This window comes from Charadrius vociferus, unplaced genomic scaffold (assembly GCF_000708025.1).
Source record: "Charadrius vociferus isolate BGI_N301 unplaced genomic scaffold, ASM70802v2 scaffold365, whole genome shotgun sequence".
NCBI classification, from domain to species: Eukaryota; Metazoa; Chordata; class Aves; order Charadriiformes; family Charadriidae; genus Charadrius; species Charadrius vociferus.
This window is the reverse complement of record NW_009648559.1, coordinates 1,329,699-1,348,418: the sequence shown is the minus strand read 5'-3', so window position 1 is coordinate 1,348,418 and position 18,720 is coordinate 1,329,699.

Here is an 18,720-nt window from a genome sequence, read left to right as displayed (position 1 = left end):
GTGCATGTCAAATGATTTGTCAAGATCTATTAAACAAAGTAAAGCGGCGACCTAATCACACAGGAGTCCTTCTGGAGTGGACCTTCTGGTTCCCTCTTTGCTTAGTGGCTCTGCTGGTTGCCCCAGCTAAAGGAGACCATGTTTGAGTGCAAGCAAACCCATCCCTTCTGTCTGGAAGGCTGCTGCTGTTTGTTTTCTTTAAAGCCATCCTTTTCTGGGCATGTCTTTCATTACTGCTAGCTTCTGCTCGAGTTGGGTTTCCCTCTTTCAGGGCTGGCTTTCAGGTCCTCCTGGTTTTGGGAGCATTGAAAATACACAAAGTAATATATTACTTGTTTCAAAGTTGAGAAGGATATAAAAATATTCTGCACTGGCAATGCCTCTTTCACAATTTCCCCTCCCCACCACCCCCGCGTATGCTTTCTCTCCTGTGCATTTCTGCAGTGATACCGTGCAGGGCTTTGCGTTGGCTGCACTCAGCTGTGTCCTCCATCACCCAGCTGCTCCTTCACAGCGGGGTGTATCCCAGGGAATCGCCTGTCACAGTCTGAGCTACCGGGTGGGAGAGAGGGGCCAGTGGAAGTGTTTGGTGCCAGAGGACGACGAGATCTTTCTTACTGCTCTGGGGATGCTTTGTAGTACATGAGCATGATTTCAGCCTGGGATCCCAGACCCACTTTAGTTAAGGGTATATATGATAAGACTGTGCCTATCCTGATCCACTCTCTTTATTTCTTTCTCTTAATCATAGCATTCAAAATCATTAAAATGGATTAAAATGCAAACCAGCACCATAATCAAACAGAATGTAATAGCTGGTTTTCATGAAAAAACATTAAAATAAAAGATAAATAATTTATGACTAAGTCCCTCATCAACTTTGGATGGCCATAAAACGATGCTAACGAGCTACCGCCCAAGCCTCAAGAATTTTTGTAGCCAGACTACCCGAGTCTGGCTTTCGTCTCCAGGCCCTGAACGTGTCTTAAATTGCAACACGCTCCATATGCCTTTCTTAGATAATCTTATCTTATAGCCTATAATTTTCATGCATGTATTTTCAAATTTTAAAATAACTGCATTTGTATGCATGTGAAGATTTATAGGCATACTGAAAATGTTCAGTATTTTACAAACATAAGTTTTTATTAATGAACCCTCACAACCCTCACCACCTGTATGCCCAGTTAGTCATACCCTTGGTTTACAGAGAGATACACGAGGGGACAACAAGGAACAAAAACTCATGCAAGGTACAAAGGAAAACTCTGGCATGGCTACAACCCAGGTTGCCAAACTTGCAGATTCTGGATTATTGGTATTTCTGAAAGGTTTTGATACCAGCGTTTTCAGTACTTGCAGAATACCTCTGAGACAAGCAGGTCATAGCAATTTAAAGTTCTTGTATTTATTTAGAAAAAAAAAAAAAAAAGTTTAATTGAGCTATAAATAAGCATCTGTACCTCCAAGATAAAAATGAGACCGAATACTTTTGATGAGCATAATGAATATTATCTCTAAAATGGGATGTATGTTCATAGATGTAAATTTGCTGGGCTGAATAGCCTGAGAATACTTCAGGAATGCTTGAGGAACTTCTTTCTGTTCAGATTACCATTTTTTTTGCCATACGGATGGGTGTAAATGGAGATTGATGGGAGGAGTTGTTATTGTAATGTACCCATTAAGATGGCTCCTTTGTTTCAATATGTAGATTGCATTTTCAAGAAGATGTGAAGATAATTTAAACAAAATGAGATGTATAGAAGCTTTATGTTCTCTTTTCTCTTCAGCTTCTGCTCAGACCCATATAATTTTCAGGAAAAGGTTAGTGGTTTGTAGGGGTTATAACATGTTGGAGCAAAACAAAATTTCTGTCTTCACCCATATGAAACAGCAACATCTGATGAAAATATATTTAGTGAGAGGGGTGAGCAGGTCATAATTTGATCAGCGTACATTCATTCATTTTAGAACAAATCTTGAGCTAAAATGTGCTATTGGTGTGTAAAGAATGCAATTCACTTCACACTGTGCAAAATCAAATGTTTATCAAACTTGATTTTAAACCGTTGGCTTGGGTTTACCTGTCAACCAGTATGCAATGCCGTTCTGGGACGCACATGGGGAGCCCACCCCTACATAAGCAGTTTCAGGGTTGCTTTGGCGATGTTCCGCCAGGTATGACTGCTGTGCTCCTCTTCCCTGCCCCGCTGACCTTCCCCCGTCTGCTGTAAGGAGAGGATATTCACTTGCTTAAACACATTTGGTGAAGGAAGGTTTTGTGAATTGACTAAGACAGTCAATCAGATTCAGTTTTACTCTTACGGGTGGTGTCTTGTACAAAACAGTATTCTGGACATTCAGTTAAAATGAGAGAAGTTACTTTTTTTTTTTTCCACTGGACGTCTTATTTGCTTCAATTTGCATGCTATTTATATTTTTAAAGTTTAGTGTTTGTGATCTGTTTAGTTTTCCACTCCAGCTCATTTGCAAGCTGACGCAGGATGTTGCATTCTAAATTTGGAAACCATTTGATTTGGATACAAAAAAGTAGATCGATAGTAATTCCCAAGATGAGAGCATAGTTACTAATTCTATTGGATAACTCAGAACAATTTCTTGCCAGGGAAAGGACTGTATCTGTTCTGCCGCAGTGAATTCCATACATTTTAATGTCTACATCTGTAATCTTTTTATGCTTTATTTTTTTAAATTATACCTCTTCTAAATTCTGTTGAAGACACTGATTGTCTGTGGTGGAGTGCACCAACCAGTGCTACGTTTCTTGGCAGCAAAATGTTATTCATGCTATGTATATAAGCTCCACATTGTCTCAAAGAGTTTGCTGGTAGTTGGGAAAGACAAGACAGGTATTTGTCTTGTGAAAGAAGCTTCCTATGCAATTTCAGCTGAGAGCTGGGTTTTGGAGCCAACTTAGCTTTTAAAGGCTAGGCATATTTTAAAAAATCTAATTACTGTTTAGAATAAACGATAGCATTAATTGCAGTCAATTCTCTATAAAAAGAATAAACTGTCACTTAATTGCATTTAAATTTGTAGTACAAAAATGTATCTTGATTAGAGAAAGAAATAGATCAGGTGAATTCTTTGGTAATGAGTGAAATTTATACAGAAAAATTGCATTATCCTGTGGCTGTCATTGGCTTCTTCCTGTAGTTGGTTCTCAGTCTTCAAATAGATATTCAAACACCCAACTGTCACTTAAGCTTTGGAAATTTTTCCTTCTCAGACAATAATTCTCTGCACCCGAAGTTGAAAGTTTTCCAGCTTTATGCTATCTCTGTTCTGTGGGGGTGCAGGTAGGAAGCAACTGTATAAATTGGCATGTGTATTTCTTCATGGTATAATTTGCATTCGAGTGGAAATGAAACTATTTCAGTTTTGTTTTGTTTTTATTTTTATTTTTACGACTGATTCAAAACCTCGCTTAAATATTCCAAGTGTTGGTCCAGGAGGGGGAAGGAAGGAAAGGACACGTGTCCCAAAACACTGCTAGGGAATGAAAGGTGCTGAACAGAATTATTTTCTGAAAGATTGAAACCTGGTGTGTTGTGTGAAGTCTAATTTTAGACCACATTATGCTGCAATATGGTATCAGATTCAAAGAGCAGCAGGTGTCAGAGAATCTGCTAGCTGACACTCCATGTTACAGCAGAAAAGCTTTATTAAATTCATTTTCTAAGCTGCAAATAGGACTCTGACATGGTGTGAAATTCAGCAAAACTGAACTTCTTCAGCTCATGCTCTAGCATGTCATGGATTTTCTGTAATCACCCACTGTGATCTGGCTGGCCCAAGTTTGGAAATGCTGGCTATTAGCCTTAGCAGGAAAATTCTTTGCTTTCAAGCACTGTGTGCTTCCCACCCACAACCTAATGAATCCTCAAGGGGGTCTGAAATGAGACAAAACCCCATCCTGGACCGAGTGAGAACAGGAAAATCTACTTCATGCCTTTCCCACAGGAGATGGGTCTAATTCACCGAGAAATATTTTGTGACAGGGCTGGGGTTATCTGGATGAAACAGCTATTTTTATTTTGAATATTTGAAATACGGCTATACCCTGAATTTCTGCGTGTGAGATGTTTTCCTCAAAGCTCAAAAGGTTTTTCAGGGTAGAGAGATAAATTGTGCGGACACAACTCATCATGGGAGGTTTTTTCACCGCATGCTTCCTATATCAGTCCTGCAAACACGCAAAGCCACCCTGGCACAGGGAAGGGCTTCGCTCCCACCTCTCCCTGACGGGCTTTGGGTTGTCACCTCTCCTGTCCCAAATAGCAGACGTGTGCGCTGGGCTCGTGTCTCGTGCTCCTCGGCAGCCAGAGCTCTGTCTCGTGCGTTTGCAGCGCTTGCCCTCTACTTTTCTACTTCTCCTTGAGAAGGCTGCAAAGTGTTGGCTCAGTGGTACATGGGCCAACAAAGCCTTCCAGAGATGGAGAGAGAAAAGGGAGAAAATATTTGCAATACTGATAATTTTGACTGCGTAGGGCCCTGATTTTACCTGTAGTTGTTGCGTTGGGGGAATTCAGTAGCCGTAGCGATAGGGATAGCGTTATGACAAGAGTTGCCATTCGTTTTAGACCACTCTGACTGGGTTTAAACAGCCCTGAATGTGTTGGGAAGCAGCAGAAAAGATCAAAAAGGAATTGTCAGGGCTCTTAGAAGCCTGTGGAATTAATTTAGAGAGCTCCCCTTGGACAAAACGGTGTCAGGTAAAGATGGTGTTTTATACAGATCAGATGTGATCAGCTGGGCATTGCTGGCAGCCCTGGGGAGCAGCAGAGCACAAATAAAAAGGAAATGTTCAGACTGTGAGTTCAAGTCTGTCCTTTAACTTTTTATTTTTTTTTTGTGGGGGGGGGGGGAGGGCAAGGATTCTTCCCTGCCTCTCTTTTGGAGATGATTTCACATCTGATCTTACAAAGATATAAAATGCACAGGGATACTTTCTAGGGAGGCTTATAATTGATGGATTTTCTGTTCACAGTTTGGGTCCCTGTTGGGAATCTGAACGGCCTTTAGCCAGTCAGGCTGCTTTGCTCAGAAAGCTCCTTAGCAAAGGAAAGTGGATAAACAAAAATCTTCAGGGAAGAACTGGAAGATTTGGGGTTTGCCTACAGACCTCTACACAGTCTGCCTGCCTGATTGCTCCTGTAAGTTGTGAAAGACTGCATTTTTGGGCAATACCATGTACTGCTTTTTGTTATCTCATTCAAACTCCCACCCAATAGCCCGACGATGCAAGTTGTTGTACGCTCACTGACTTTGGTTGCCAAAACAACAAAAAAAACCCCATAATTTTGGTCATGTTTTCAAATACAGTAGTTATTTAGGAATGCTTGTCATAATACATTTGAAGTACAGCTAAGCAATGATCTGATCCAGGGCTGGAAGATGAGCTCATGGGCAGGCAGATGCACTGGGACACCTAAAAGGTGGCTTTGGCTTTGTAAGCAGTAGAGGGATATGACTTGAGCCGTAGGGAGTCTGAACAGCTTGAAGTTCATTTGGAATGGGAAAGTCTGGCAAAGTGGCCTCATCAGTTTGTGGGCAAACATAAATAAGTTTGTAATAGTCAGTGCAAACCATTCATTCTGCAGGATTTTTTTAGATTCCGTGTAACTGTGGCGTTCCCTATGAATCCATATTATATGTCTTTCTTTAAATGAATCTGAAATTCTAACCAAATCCTCAACTGAGGCTTTAAATACAAAGTTAAGAACAATGTTGCTGGATTCTGGGTCAACCCTTCAAATTGCTTTTGGGTGTCTCCAGAGAGAAAGGTTCATTTGTCCAGACTGGGTTCCTGCTACACCAAACGTATAACTTTGGGAACTTACAAGTTGTGGAACTTATATGAAAAAGTAGCCAATAATGCCAATGTGCAGGGGGGCTGCAGCATAACTTGATGAGCGCTGTTAGACAGTCTCTGCAGGACCAATAGCAATATTTTATTCTAACAGGCAAAACTGCTAGATGCATTTATTCTGTTCACAATTTTTTAACAAGGAAACGAGATTTCAGACTGGGCACTTCATCAGTACTTCACAGAAGAAAGCAGGAGAGCTCTAATTCAATTTCTGGCACTGCTCTTTTTGCACAGAAACCATCAATATCATCATAATGTATTTTCAGACCATATTATGTAGAGGAAATCTGTGACTTCATCTCAAAGGTGACCTGCAAAGGAAACTTTAAAATTGGCTTCTACTGCTCCTTTTTGTTTTGTTTTTCCCTTTGGGTTTTAAAAAGGTTGTACAAAGGTCTGGGAAGCTTTGAATATTCCCAGCTTTCTGCTAGCGGATTTTTTTTGTTATTATATTTAAAAATAACAGGAATGCAATGTCTGCTTTTGCTGCTCTCCCCTTCCCCCTTCTTTCCCTGGACAATTCCTTGGGGATTTCAAGGACAGGAAAGTGAAACGTGGCTCAGAGTCGCAGACATTCAGTTTTTAGAAGAAGAGCTTTCTTCTAAGTGCTTGAACTCGACAGGTGTTAGTGCAACAAGCAGAATATTGGACCTGAACCAGCCTGACTTGACATTTCTTCTCTCTCTGTAGTGCAACTTTCATCTTTTTTTGCAGTCATAATTTATTTGGTTTTCTAAAGGTGGTTTTTTGTTGTTTTTTTTTTTAGGATAGAAGTAGTATTAAATTTTAACGTTAAAATATTTTTTTCCCCTTTATAATTTTTTTTTTGCTACCTTCTCAAGTCGTTTTGTACATCACAGATAGGAGGAAAAACTAATTCCTTTGTTTTTAAAATAATTATTAAGAGAAGACTCCAGAAGCTCTAGGTTTGGAGCAAACGCAAAATGAGCAGACACTCCACAACCTTCAGTACAAATACAGAAGTACGTGGCTTCACAAGCGGTGGTGCCGGTGCTATGCGGGACTCAGTAGCTGTGCAGGCGTGTCAAAAAGAAAACCATCACTCTGTGGCTGATCTGGCTAAGGCAAGTTGGATGTTAAAGTGCCATGGGCATTTTACATTTGAAATCAGATCCAAGTGGTGGGTTAGCATGCAACCGTACACAGAGGAGGAGAGTAAAACCCATTTGTTATGGCAGTGGTACCTGAAGTCCCACACCAGTGCGGTGATGGGGGAGCCAACAGGTGCCTGGGGAGCACTTGGTCTGGCTCGCCGCTCGTTTTTGGATCAGTGGTACGGTGCGTGTGCAGGAGGCTCTCACTGGTCTCAATCTACTGTTGTGTTTGAGGTGCCTCCTGAAGAGGTGCGGGCTGGGAGATGTGTGCAAACAAAATTGCTCATCTGGCTCAGAGCCTGTTTTCGACTTATGCCTTGGGGGGCTTATGGGGAAAATGATGTCTGGGAGCAGACCGACATGCAAAGCCCATGGGTCATAACTTGCGTTCCCTCTGTGTTATTTTGTCTGCTTGGTTGGGACGCTAACATAATGAATTTTAATTGGAAAAGAAAAATCTTTTGGTGGAAGCATATTCTCAGATGGGGGAAGTATAAATTACAGAATAATTCATGGACCATTTGCAGCTCTTGAGAATTCAGCTGGTCTAAATAATGTATGTTTATACATACAAATTGTGTGTGTGTCCCTGCATATTTTAAATGTTTGATTGTTTCACATTAAGAAACAAGTGAACAAGTGCTGACTGTAGAGTACTCAAACACTTTCCATTTTGGTTTTAATTTTTCGCCATTATTATGAATCCCGCACAGATTTTTATCGGTATGCTTTTCATACCTGCATTTTATTGCTGGCCTAAAATTATATAGCATGGCAGAGAGACAGCATCTATTTAAAGCCTGAAGATACTAATGAAGAGAGTCAATACAGACAGGGTGCCGTCATCCCGCAGCTAATTAGGGATAAGAAGCGGTGGAGGATCCAGTGCTGCCTCCTTCTCTGCCTGCCTGTCTGGTGGGCTTCGCCCATGGCACAGATAGAGCTGCTTTGGTACCTTGCGGAGAATAAAATTGCACTGTAGATTTTTCTGTGCCTGGCGGTGCGGCTGCTGGCTGTGCTAATGGCAGCACAGTCCCAATGCGATGGCACAGCCGGGGCACAGGGGCTGCAGGGCGGCCGCTGCCTGGCAGCCAACGGCACTTCTTCGGCTCATGCAGACCTTGGCCTCCTACATTTGCCTTTTTGTAAGTAAAGGAAGAGTTTCTCTCACCTAGAAGAACAGAAAATAAAGTGTTGTGTTTTGCAGTGTGTGCACACGTGTGCAAATGTCATAAATATCACCCACTGCTTTAAACTCGGGGTGGGGAAGAGTCAAAGAGACGACAGTAAATATTTGGAGATGTAACTGAGCTTCAGGATGGTGGGAATCCAGTCACTCAGATGCCCAAGCTGCTCATGGCTTGCTTCTTTGGATGTGTTCAGACCTCTGGCTGTTATCGACTCTGAAGGAGACCCTGAAGATGAAAGAGGATTTTGGTGCACAGCCGTGCTGTGTGTGCGTCAGCCTTCAGCGTCGTCTGGCCATGGCTGCGCACATCTCTATACGGATTAGGGAGGACAGCACGTTCTTCTGTAACTATATCAACATTGTTTCAATCTAATAGAGTGTGCAAGTAGAATATGCTAGTGATGAATTTAAGGAAAATCATGAATTAACTGGGAAACCTGAAACAGGGCTGAAATGAGAGGATCTGCAATTCTTTTCTTCTAACTGTAGCATCGCATTTGACAAGTACCTGCAGGTGATGTGTGCTCTCTGAGACGGCCTGAATGAAGCACTGATAAAGGATAAGCAGCTGGAAGGGATCTCCCTCATGAAGGTAACCTGCACATCTCGCTGCTCCGTGCTGCTGAACATAAATGGGGAAAGCTGCACCACTCACCGAGCGCGGTGGCCAGGGTTGAAAGCAGGGGCAAAGCACACCTGTGGGTGTTCGGGCTGCTTTTGAAAGATTAGGGAAGAGCCCTACTGCAGTGGTTTTCCTTGGCCAGCATTATAGGGATTCACAAGTCATTGCACAGATTGAAACCAAAATGCGCTCATAGTGCAAAACGGCAGGGTGAGGTGTGGGAGCAGGGAGAGGACTTCCTGAGGAAATTCAGGTTCAGTATTTTGTAACACTTCTGCTGGAAAAGGGGCCATAGTCCAAAATCAGACTAATTCACTTCCGTGTCAGGATAGCATCTGGTCTCAACTGTGTGAAAGTGGGTCCCAGTGAGGCCCAATTGGCAGGGCATGGGCAGGTGAAGTTTGTGCTGGGGGCAGAGAGGTGCCGGTGAGGATCGAGGGCACTGGCCAGACTGGGCACACCACGGGCAAAGTACAACAGAGGAGGATGAATGAAACAAACTGATGCTTTGGGAAAAGAGAAGAAGAAAAGGAAAAAAAGAAAAAAAAAGTGGGGCTTGTTTCTTTGAAACACTAGTTTCAGGTCATTTCACACGCAAGTACATGGGGTGAAAGTGACATCAGGCTAACAAGAGTGCCCTGGGCACTGGGGTGGTGGAGTGACACGGCTGGTTTAAGGACAGCCGCAGAGATGGGCATCAGCCCCGGGGCAAGGCATGCAAACCGCAGTGGGACTGTACCTGTGAGCTCGGTGTGTACGGGTCACTGAGCATCCTTGCAGAGTGACTGGTTTTGGTCATTACTGATTTGAGCTGGATTCAAGTCAACAGCCTAGAGCCAAGAGCTGTGATTTTTGTAGGGCATGATGGCTTATTTAAATGCAAAATTCTGGCAATAATGCCTTCACCTTAGGATGCTAAACTATCAATAGCTGCCTATTAAATAGCCTTGTATTTTAAACAAGATATTGGGAGTAACCAGCATTCACTATTAAGTGTAAACAAGTCCCAGCAGTGTTGCCAACTCTGTGGGTTTTCTCTAATCTGCATAGCTATTAAAGCTCCTTTTTTGCCGTCACGGCGAGCTGTATTTTAGAGTTATATTTCTGTCCCCACTCCTGTTTCTTGCAGGTGCGAAAAGTCACTTCCCAGCAAGACAGGTTTACTGCAGCACTTTTTGTGTTGGCTTACCTGGTACCAGCGCTGCCAAAGCCCCATGAGGTCCCAGTTTGAGCGTTGGCTGTGGCTGCGTGTGGATTGCACGCAGAGTTCAACTACCAGATGGGGGACACTAAATCTGCTTTGTCTAGCCAAGAGCTGGCAGACAGAGCACCACTGCTGCTGTCAGCCAGAGAAATACTGAAAATTGCTCAATCAACATAATTCATGAAGCGCTGTGGCAGGCCTGCAGCTCCACAGGCCAGTGCGACGGTGCCAGGTCAGACACGGAGCTGTGCAAACCCATGGCCATGCTCATCTACTCAGAGGACGATCTCAGCTGCCTGCCGCTGCCCAGCGCCGCGGCTCGGGCAGAGGTGCTTTCAAGGGGAAAATATCGCGAACACCACTGTTGCCCAGTAATTCCTGCTTTGTTTGCAGAGAGGGGTCATGGCTAAGAGCTCTGTCCCTGATCCTTTTTACGATGTTGCCTTAAAGGGCTCTGAGGACCATCGAGTTACCTGGCTGCCCCCACCCTACCTACCCTCCCTGCTCATCACAAACTACAGACTCAAAGGTGAGGGGAAAATAGCAAACAAGTTTGAATCTTTATGGGCAGAGCTAGGCAAATACTCTGGCAAGACTTCTTAATCATTCTTTTAAACAGAAAAAAGGTTTAATCTGCGGGATATTTCCAGCCCTTATTTGCTTTTCATGTTCTGGGGCAGCAGTGTTTCCAGCGAGCGTGCCTGGAGCAAATGGAGTCTTCAAAGGTCCTGGCAAAAGTGAGAAGCGGTGTGAGCGCTGGAAGTGTGCTGCCTCATGGTGCTAGGCCAAGCGGGCATTTGTAGCTGGTGTGTTCATGTGTCAGCTGAAACATCCTCTTTGTTCGGTCAAAAAGTGGAAGAAGGGGCTGACTGTGAAGAGCAAGCAATGGGTGTGCAATGTGGAGCAGCTCCCTGGTGTCGTGATGGGAGACTGAGCTGTCCTGCACTGGTAATGCAGTCAAATAGATGTAGGCCAAACAGTCAATGAATTTAAAAATAAAATAGATCATATTTTTCCATAGGCAAACAATAATATAGTATACTTTCCAGAATCTCCCTAGTTTTTGTTTGGTGGTTGTTCTTTTTTTTTTATTTTCTCTTGGACTGTAAATTGTCTAACCTGGTAGCTCTTCTTAAAGGCCTGAATCTTCCCGGAGATGTCTATCCAACATATATGTGTAGGGGTGTAAATGTTTGTGCACATGCATGTAAATCTGCATATGTGTTTGTATTTCGGTCTAGCCTTGCTAATGTTTAGCAGAACTGTTTTGTGGTATACTGTACAGAATATATCTTTCAAATACTCTTAAAGAATCAATTACAGAGTTAATTCAATAGCTATTAGTAATGAAGCATAAATGCAACTTTACAATTCTGCCAGCTGGCTAAGGTAACATGCTTTCATCATCTACAGAAGCAAAGCATTTTTCAAATCTCTGGCTGAATACTAAAATCCAAAATTAAATTATAATTACCAGAGGGTTCATGGCAGTCTGTAGCCAGACCAAAGAGGACTCCTCCCTCTCGTGTGTCCTGCAGGAGCTCCGCTCTGCAGCCTGGATCCATAGTGCATCACATCTGCTCAGGTGGGGCAGACGACTGACAAGAAATCTGTGTTTTTCCAGTACCAGCAGGAAACTGGTTAGGAGGTTTCATCAGTTGGTTGATTTATATGAAAGAATGTAGATTTCTGGGCTTTGGATTGTGGCAATAGTTTTCAGTTTGTTTTGACCCTTTTTCCACTCCTGTCAGTGGTAGCAATTACTTTTGTTGACCGCAGCTATACTTCTACATCTTGTGGGGATATAATATTTTTGGCTGGTCCTGTATAAGTTCCCATTCCCCCAAACTGCAGTTTCGTGCAGAATGTCTTTCTATCACTTTCATGTCATCCCTACGTTTTCCTTAACGTAGCGCATCCTCAGTAATCCTGTACTTGATGTCATAACAGAGGCACACAGTGATATTTTGTAAGTAGCAATGCAGAAAACAACAGGCTACTGCCATGTTAATAGAGTATTTCAGTAAATACGATGGTAGTGCAGTGTATTTTTATGAGGTGATTTGTTTCTCTTAGTGGCCACTGGGTGGAGAAAAAACTGAAAAAGCTGAAAGTAGGAGCACAGAAGAAAGTGGCCTGATTTCCAGGACATTCAGGGCGCCTGCAAGTCCTCTTGTCTTGCTGACAATACTCAGCAGCTCCTGGAAGTCAGATGATTTGTTTAGGTGCCTGATTTTGAAATGTGGCAGGCTGGGACTGGGCTCGCGATAATTCCAAGACACAGTTTAGCAAAAAGGTCAAGAAGAAAGTAAGCAATGGCTGGGCGAGCAAAGCTCGGGCAGCGTAAGGTGGCACGCTGAGCCAGCACCAGTGGAAACAGGGTTTGGAAGGGAGCTTTTCAGGAGGAGCTTGCTGAGACAGGGCAGGATTTATGCTTGCTTTTTCTTTATAATTTTTCTCCCTATTAATTTAAGATCTGGGGACCAGAAGATTTGTGAAAATCAATGGGAATGTGACTTGGCCATGCAAATACATTTTCTGACTGCGTGACGTATTGCATATAGAAATTAACTATGGGCACAATGATTTAAAATACTGTTCTTTTGATGCCCCTGTTAATCTGAGATTATATGCAAGAAATTACTGTTTATAACCTAGTTTCTTCACTCTCCTGTCGGCTGGGAATGAGACACCCCTTAAGTTGCTGCTAACACTTCTGAGCATGGGCTCAAAATGAAAATGAAGCAGTTGCTTGGAAACCCTCCTCCTCTTTGTGCTACTTATTTTACTTTCTCAAGATGCCTTTTTCCAGACTATTAATTGTAAGTGGCAAAAATATTACAGGCGGAGCTGCTGGTGTCTCTTGCTGTGAAGATTGTGTAACATTGCCTCTTACAAGCCCCTGTTTTCATTGGCATACACTTTGCCAGACTTCAACCATTTCGAACAAAATTTGGAGGGAATTTTCTGTGCTGGGTGTCTCCCTAAACTCTTTAGGAAAATTTCAGCCAAAATGGTTCCTAAAAACAATACACTGGCAAAAAAAAATAAATGTGGTGAACTTTGAAAAGGTAAAATATCTCAATGCTCTGAAGCAAGGACCTGAAATTCCATGGGGGAAGGATTGTCTGGCTCTTTACCCCAGGGATATATGTCTTACCATTTCTGATCTATGAACGTTTGGCTAAATTGTAGGGATTTCCATAGCTTACAATTTGTTCATGTCCCATAGAGACAGCTTTGGTATATTTAGCAGGTAAAACCAGAAGCGTTCTCAGCCCCACTGGCTACTCTGGACCTAACTGAAGTCAGCCCTCCAGGGATTATGCCTTATTGAAGGGATATGCAGAAAGTGGATAAATTAGGTGCCAAGAAATCCTAATTCTGACATATCTGAAATTCTGAGTACTTCACTTTGCAATCTTAATGTTCTTATGGGATAGTTTTCTTGTGCAAAGTGTCTATTTTTTAATTGGGCAATTGAAGCATCAGCCGCGTATATCTTAGGATTTCTGCAGCACTTTTGAACTAAATTTTCCATACAATTTTATTACTGTCAACTTGTTGGGAATTCCAACTGGCGTGGGGTCCCATATCTTTGACGACAGGGATGTTAGTGCAAAAGGCTATCTTTGTCCGAAGGCACATCACTATGTGTAACATTTAAAGTGTATGGATCCATCCAGCCTTAGGGTGACCCCTATTATCTGTAGGAAACAGTCCTACAGAGAATACACTGGGACTGGATGATACTGAGAAGGCAGCTTTCCTGACACTGGATCAATGATTTATTTTACTTTGGAAGACTTTTCTGAAGAGTGAGGTGGGGGCGAGATAGTTCTGAGAAGGGTTTAGCAGAATGAGATCTCTTGTGCAACTAAGCAAATAGCTGGGCAGTCTGGTTACACAGAGTTTCAAAGTACACTAATCATGCAAATATTTTTTGAGTGAAATAGTAAAATGCTGTTTGTTTCAGTGGCATGCAGAATATGATAAATACTTTAAAATTTTTATGTGGAAAAAATATTGGTAGGAAGCCCTGGATTGTAGAAATGAGGCAGGAATTATTTGCCTCTGTGTTTTTGGATGTTACTACGAACCGTTTTGTGCCCTTATGTGCTAATGGCAGTGCAATGTAACTGGGTGTTTGGAGGCAGAGAAGAACTATTTTGTGTTCAGCAGACTCTTATGTCTTTCTGGGTCTTGCATCTCCTAAATAAGGGCAGGATGATTGGTATGTGTAGGCTGACGGGGCCACAAGGCATCATTTGGATAGAATCGAAAGGGGTGTGGGGTAGGGAAGAGACCAGACACATGTTTTTGACTGTGAAACCTGGTTTAAAAGAGATTTATTGCTTTATAGTCAACAAAGGTCTGTCATCTACCTGAGCTACCTACACCTTCTTTTTCCACCTGAAAATTCTGTTTGGAATTTGAGGACTTTGGTGATTTTTGAATGTTTTAAATATCTGGAAATCCTGGAGACGCAGTGCCTTGCATAGATGGTGTGCCCAGGCAGTTGACGTGGCCTGGCTACCCATCCTGCTGGACCTGTTCTGCTCAGAGCATCTGGATGTGCTGCTCCCCAGGATGTCCTCGTTAGAGATGCTGCAGCCCAGGTCTACCAACCTGAGCTCACACATATGTCACGTCTCAAATTTCCGTATCCCAGAAAGCTGGCAGAAACTACATATCAGCAGTGCTAAAATATGGCTGAAAGCTGCGTGCATCTGTCGGAAGCTGTGTGTTAGCATTCCCTCGCTCAGCAGGGGTGTGATGAGTTTTTCATTAATATTAGCTCTCTGGAAGGAGCAGATGGTGCCAAGATCTTGCACCTCAGAGCCAGAATTACAGTTTGGAGCCAGCTGCATCGTTTTCATTAGCTCTAGAGTTTCACAGACCCCTTCTAGCCTTCGTTTACCTTTGTAAGCGGGATGAGTGTGCCAGCTCAATGAACTGATGTGTTAAACACGAATAACATGTTGAATGATTATTCTGAGCATCAGTGCTGACTGATGAGGGAGTGCCACGTTTCCAGCCTCTCTCTTGCTGATTGCACGCGTTGCTTTCACTGATAAAATCTGTAGACTAGAAAACTGGCACTCACGTCTCCTGGAGAAGGCCATCAGGCAGCAGCGGGAATGTTCAGGGGTAGGATGGCAGGAAAGCCTCTGGCAGTTCTGCATAACTGCGACCTGGATGGAGAGACCCTTGAGAAAGAGGTAGCAGAGAGGCTACTTGGGAAGAATGGATTATAACAATATTATAACAAGTACTTTTGTACTATTTCTGTGTATTGGCTTGGTGAATGTTGCATCAACACAGACAAGTTTCATAGTACTGAGATGATAGAACAGAAGTGGTTTTGATGCCGTAAAGGACAATGATAAAATGAAGATGACTAAAAGGAAGATAAAGATACTGTGGTGGACCAGTAAGATGTAATCCTTACAGACAGCGCAGAGATGGAGAGGAGAAATCAGAGGATCTTGATGCAAATTACTCAAAGGCTTCTAAAATAGAAATAGAGACTTCAGGTTGCAGTGGTGTGGTAGGTTTCCATAGGCTGATTCAATTAACTATACTCTGCTTAAGCTCACTTGGAATGTGTTCGGACACATGACTGAAGACACAGTGTGTGTAGCTTGTACCAATAGCAAGTGGAATTTTGAACATTTGGCTTAAGTAATACAATGTGTCATTTGCTTCCCAATGTACTCTAATCTGCTTTAAAAGACAGATGGGTCGGCTCAATACCATAGAGTTACAGACTTTCAATGTCCTGTTCATGGCAAAATAATGTAACTCTAAGAGGAAGGATATCTCCATCTCAGTGTTTACATTCATTGGTCTAACTGTTCTGACTCTGGCACACAACCTCCCTTCTCCAGGATCTGATCTGCATGCAGAAGTCAATGGGAACATTACTTTCTGCTTGGCAGGAGCTATAACCAGTACTGAGAGAGATTATTGCTCTTGCTACACTGTAAATTTGGACCAGCTAGCTAAACAGTGCAGTCTTTTAAGTGGATGGTTGTGAAAGGTCTTTAAATCTTGTCTTTTGTTCCTTAATGGCTTTTCCTTGTTTGTTTTTTCTTGTTGATCCAGTTGGTTTGATGCAAATGCAGTGAAGCCATCCAGGAATACAAAAAAAGTATCAGAAAATAACATTCAGAACACTTAAAAAGGACTCTTTGAGACTTCAGCTAGGTATAAAGGGGTCTCACGATAGCATTTCTTCTTTAAAAAAACTTGTTGATAATTACTACTGCGCCTGGATTTAATGGAGGGTAATTTATTCATTTCCCTAACAACTGGCAATTAAACACAAAAGGTGAAACACATCCCACTGAAGCGGAGGGCAAAACTCCCACTGTCTTTAGTGGGACCAGGAATTCACCCAAAGTGTACATGGAGAAACACTTTGAATGTGATGTTATAAGCTATGCTTTGTGGTAGTAAAGAGCTTTTATTAAGGTCACAGCTCTAGCTATTCACATGATGCATTTGAGTGGTCTTTACTGCACTGCTGTTTTTTTGGCTACTTAAGGGCATGTATAACTAATTATAAAATGGGAATTGGTGGTTATGCATGTGTGTTTCTTTCAGGAAATAGATACGAACAGCTCCTCCAGATACCAGCCTGTGTCTGTAAGGTGGAGGAAATGTATCCCCTCTAAGAGAGGGAAGACTTGTTCCAGCCTTTATTTCTTTTTCCTGGGCCAAAGGAAGCCTTAGGGTCAGCTCCACCAGGTTCTGCTCCAGCCTTGGTCACTGGGATTAATGATGCTGTGAGTTCTTTAACTAGGTTGGTTAATGGGTCTGTGTGTCTTGGCTGGCTGGTACCTACTCCCCCCATGCAGTTACACAGCTCAAAGTAAGACAGTTACTATGATATCCACTAAAAAATAAAAAGAAAAAAGGAAAAAAAGAAAAAGTGCTGTCCAGCTACATCGCTGCTTGTCTGCCTGCTTGCCAAGGCTTCATTAAGAAAAGAACTATTGACCTCATTAGTAAATTAAAAAAAGTTGGGCTGGAAACATACAAAATATAATTTGTGGGGTGAGAGGGAGGAGGGGAGTACCTGAGGCAGGGATTCATAATTATTTTGGCCCAAACCGCTCTCATAGCAGAGATGCTTGTTTAGCTCCGACACCTTTACCTGCTGCAGGGGCTGCCAGGGGGCTTATCCTCCCTCTGAGTCCCAGCCCGTTTTCTGCTTGCAGCTCTCCATCAAGGTCTCGGGAGGAGGCAGGGAGGACAAGAGAATTTGTCAGAAATGAATGAAACGCAGTCTGGAGTGGGAACAGCGCAACTGCTGCTCCCAGAGCCTGGGAGCTCTCGTGGAGCTCTTGGCTGGTCGCTCGTAGGGATGTTGCTCGTTACAGGAGTGGAATAGCCAGTACAGAGGAAGAGAGATGTTTAACAGCAACAAAGCTGAATGCACTGATTTAACCACAAAAGTGTATTGCAGCCTCCTTCTCAAGATAACCTCAGATATGATGCATATAAAACATGGCGGTGCAGATCCCCTTCCGAAGGGCATTATGGATGCGTGGAGGTTGTTTACATGTTCAAGCAGCGATTGTTGTCCATTGGGCTTTAGTTCCAACAGAGGAAACTCCCACAAAACGAACTTCTGCTTGATCTCGCTAAATAAGCCAGCTAGTTTTGTCGTTTGCTGGTGAAAGCAACACTTACCAGTGTGCTTTGCACAAACAATGGAGGGTCCAAAATGGGCGAAGCTTTAGCTTTCTGTTGATCCTTCTTTCAAGCTTCTCCTTGTCATGTTTGAATGACTTCTCCTTGTCATGTTTGAATGTCAATAACGTGGAAGTCCTTTGGTAATACAATTTTCTTTGCTCGCTTCAACAGAGTAAAATGAAACTGCACAGTGGTATAAACGAATGTATGGGGCTGTTCCTGGACACCAAATGCCCCACACTGTGCTTGTGTGTGGCGAAGTGATGTTGGTCCTACTGTGGCCGTGGGACAGAACGACAGACTCCTGTTTTCCCTGGTGTAAGTTGCAAGCCTTGTTGATTCTTAAAGCAATGCAGGTTTAATATTTGTTCACAGTACGGCTGCATGTGGGCTTATGTGGTATAAGAAATTGGGGTTTGTGGCTTTGGTCTTTTTTTCCATGTAATTAGACATGAAGATTGACTTGAAAAGATTCTTCTGGCAGAAGTAGGGGGATCACTGAACACACACTGGAGCTTTTCTTGTTTAAAGATAATTTGCTTCATGAAACCCACATAAAGGAGTCACCATTTAGAGAGGAGTAGTAACAAAGGATTTTTTTTTGTTCCCAAATCATACCCTATAGAATGAATACTGTGGATAGAGATTTCCTGTGTACAAAGGGTAGGATACAGTAACAGTTTTTCAATTAGTATAATAATAAAAATATACAGTATGGTTGTACAGAGCTGAAAAATGGTGTTTTTGTGATATAGTCAAGGGAGTAAAACAGTGAAAAAAATACATTTTCATCCAGCAAGTGTTGACATATGCATGCACTTCAGGTTTTGTTAATAATGTTCTTAATTTTCAGTGTGCCATGGGAGGGGAGCATTAGTTATTGTAATTCTGTATTTATGATGTTATCAGTAGCAGAGCTGCAGTGTAGTTTTTACCACAGAGCAGAACTCAGATTGCTGGGGATTTAACATGAAAGTTCAATAACAATAA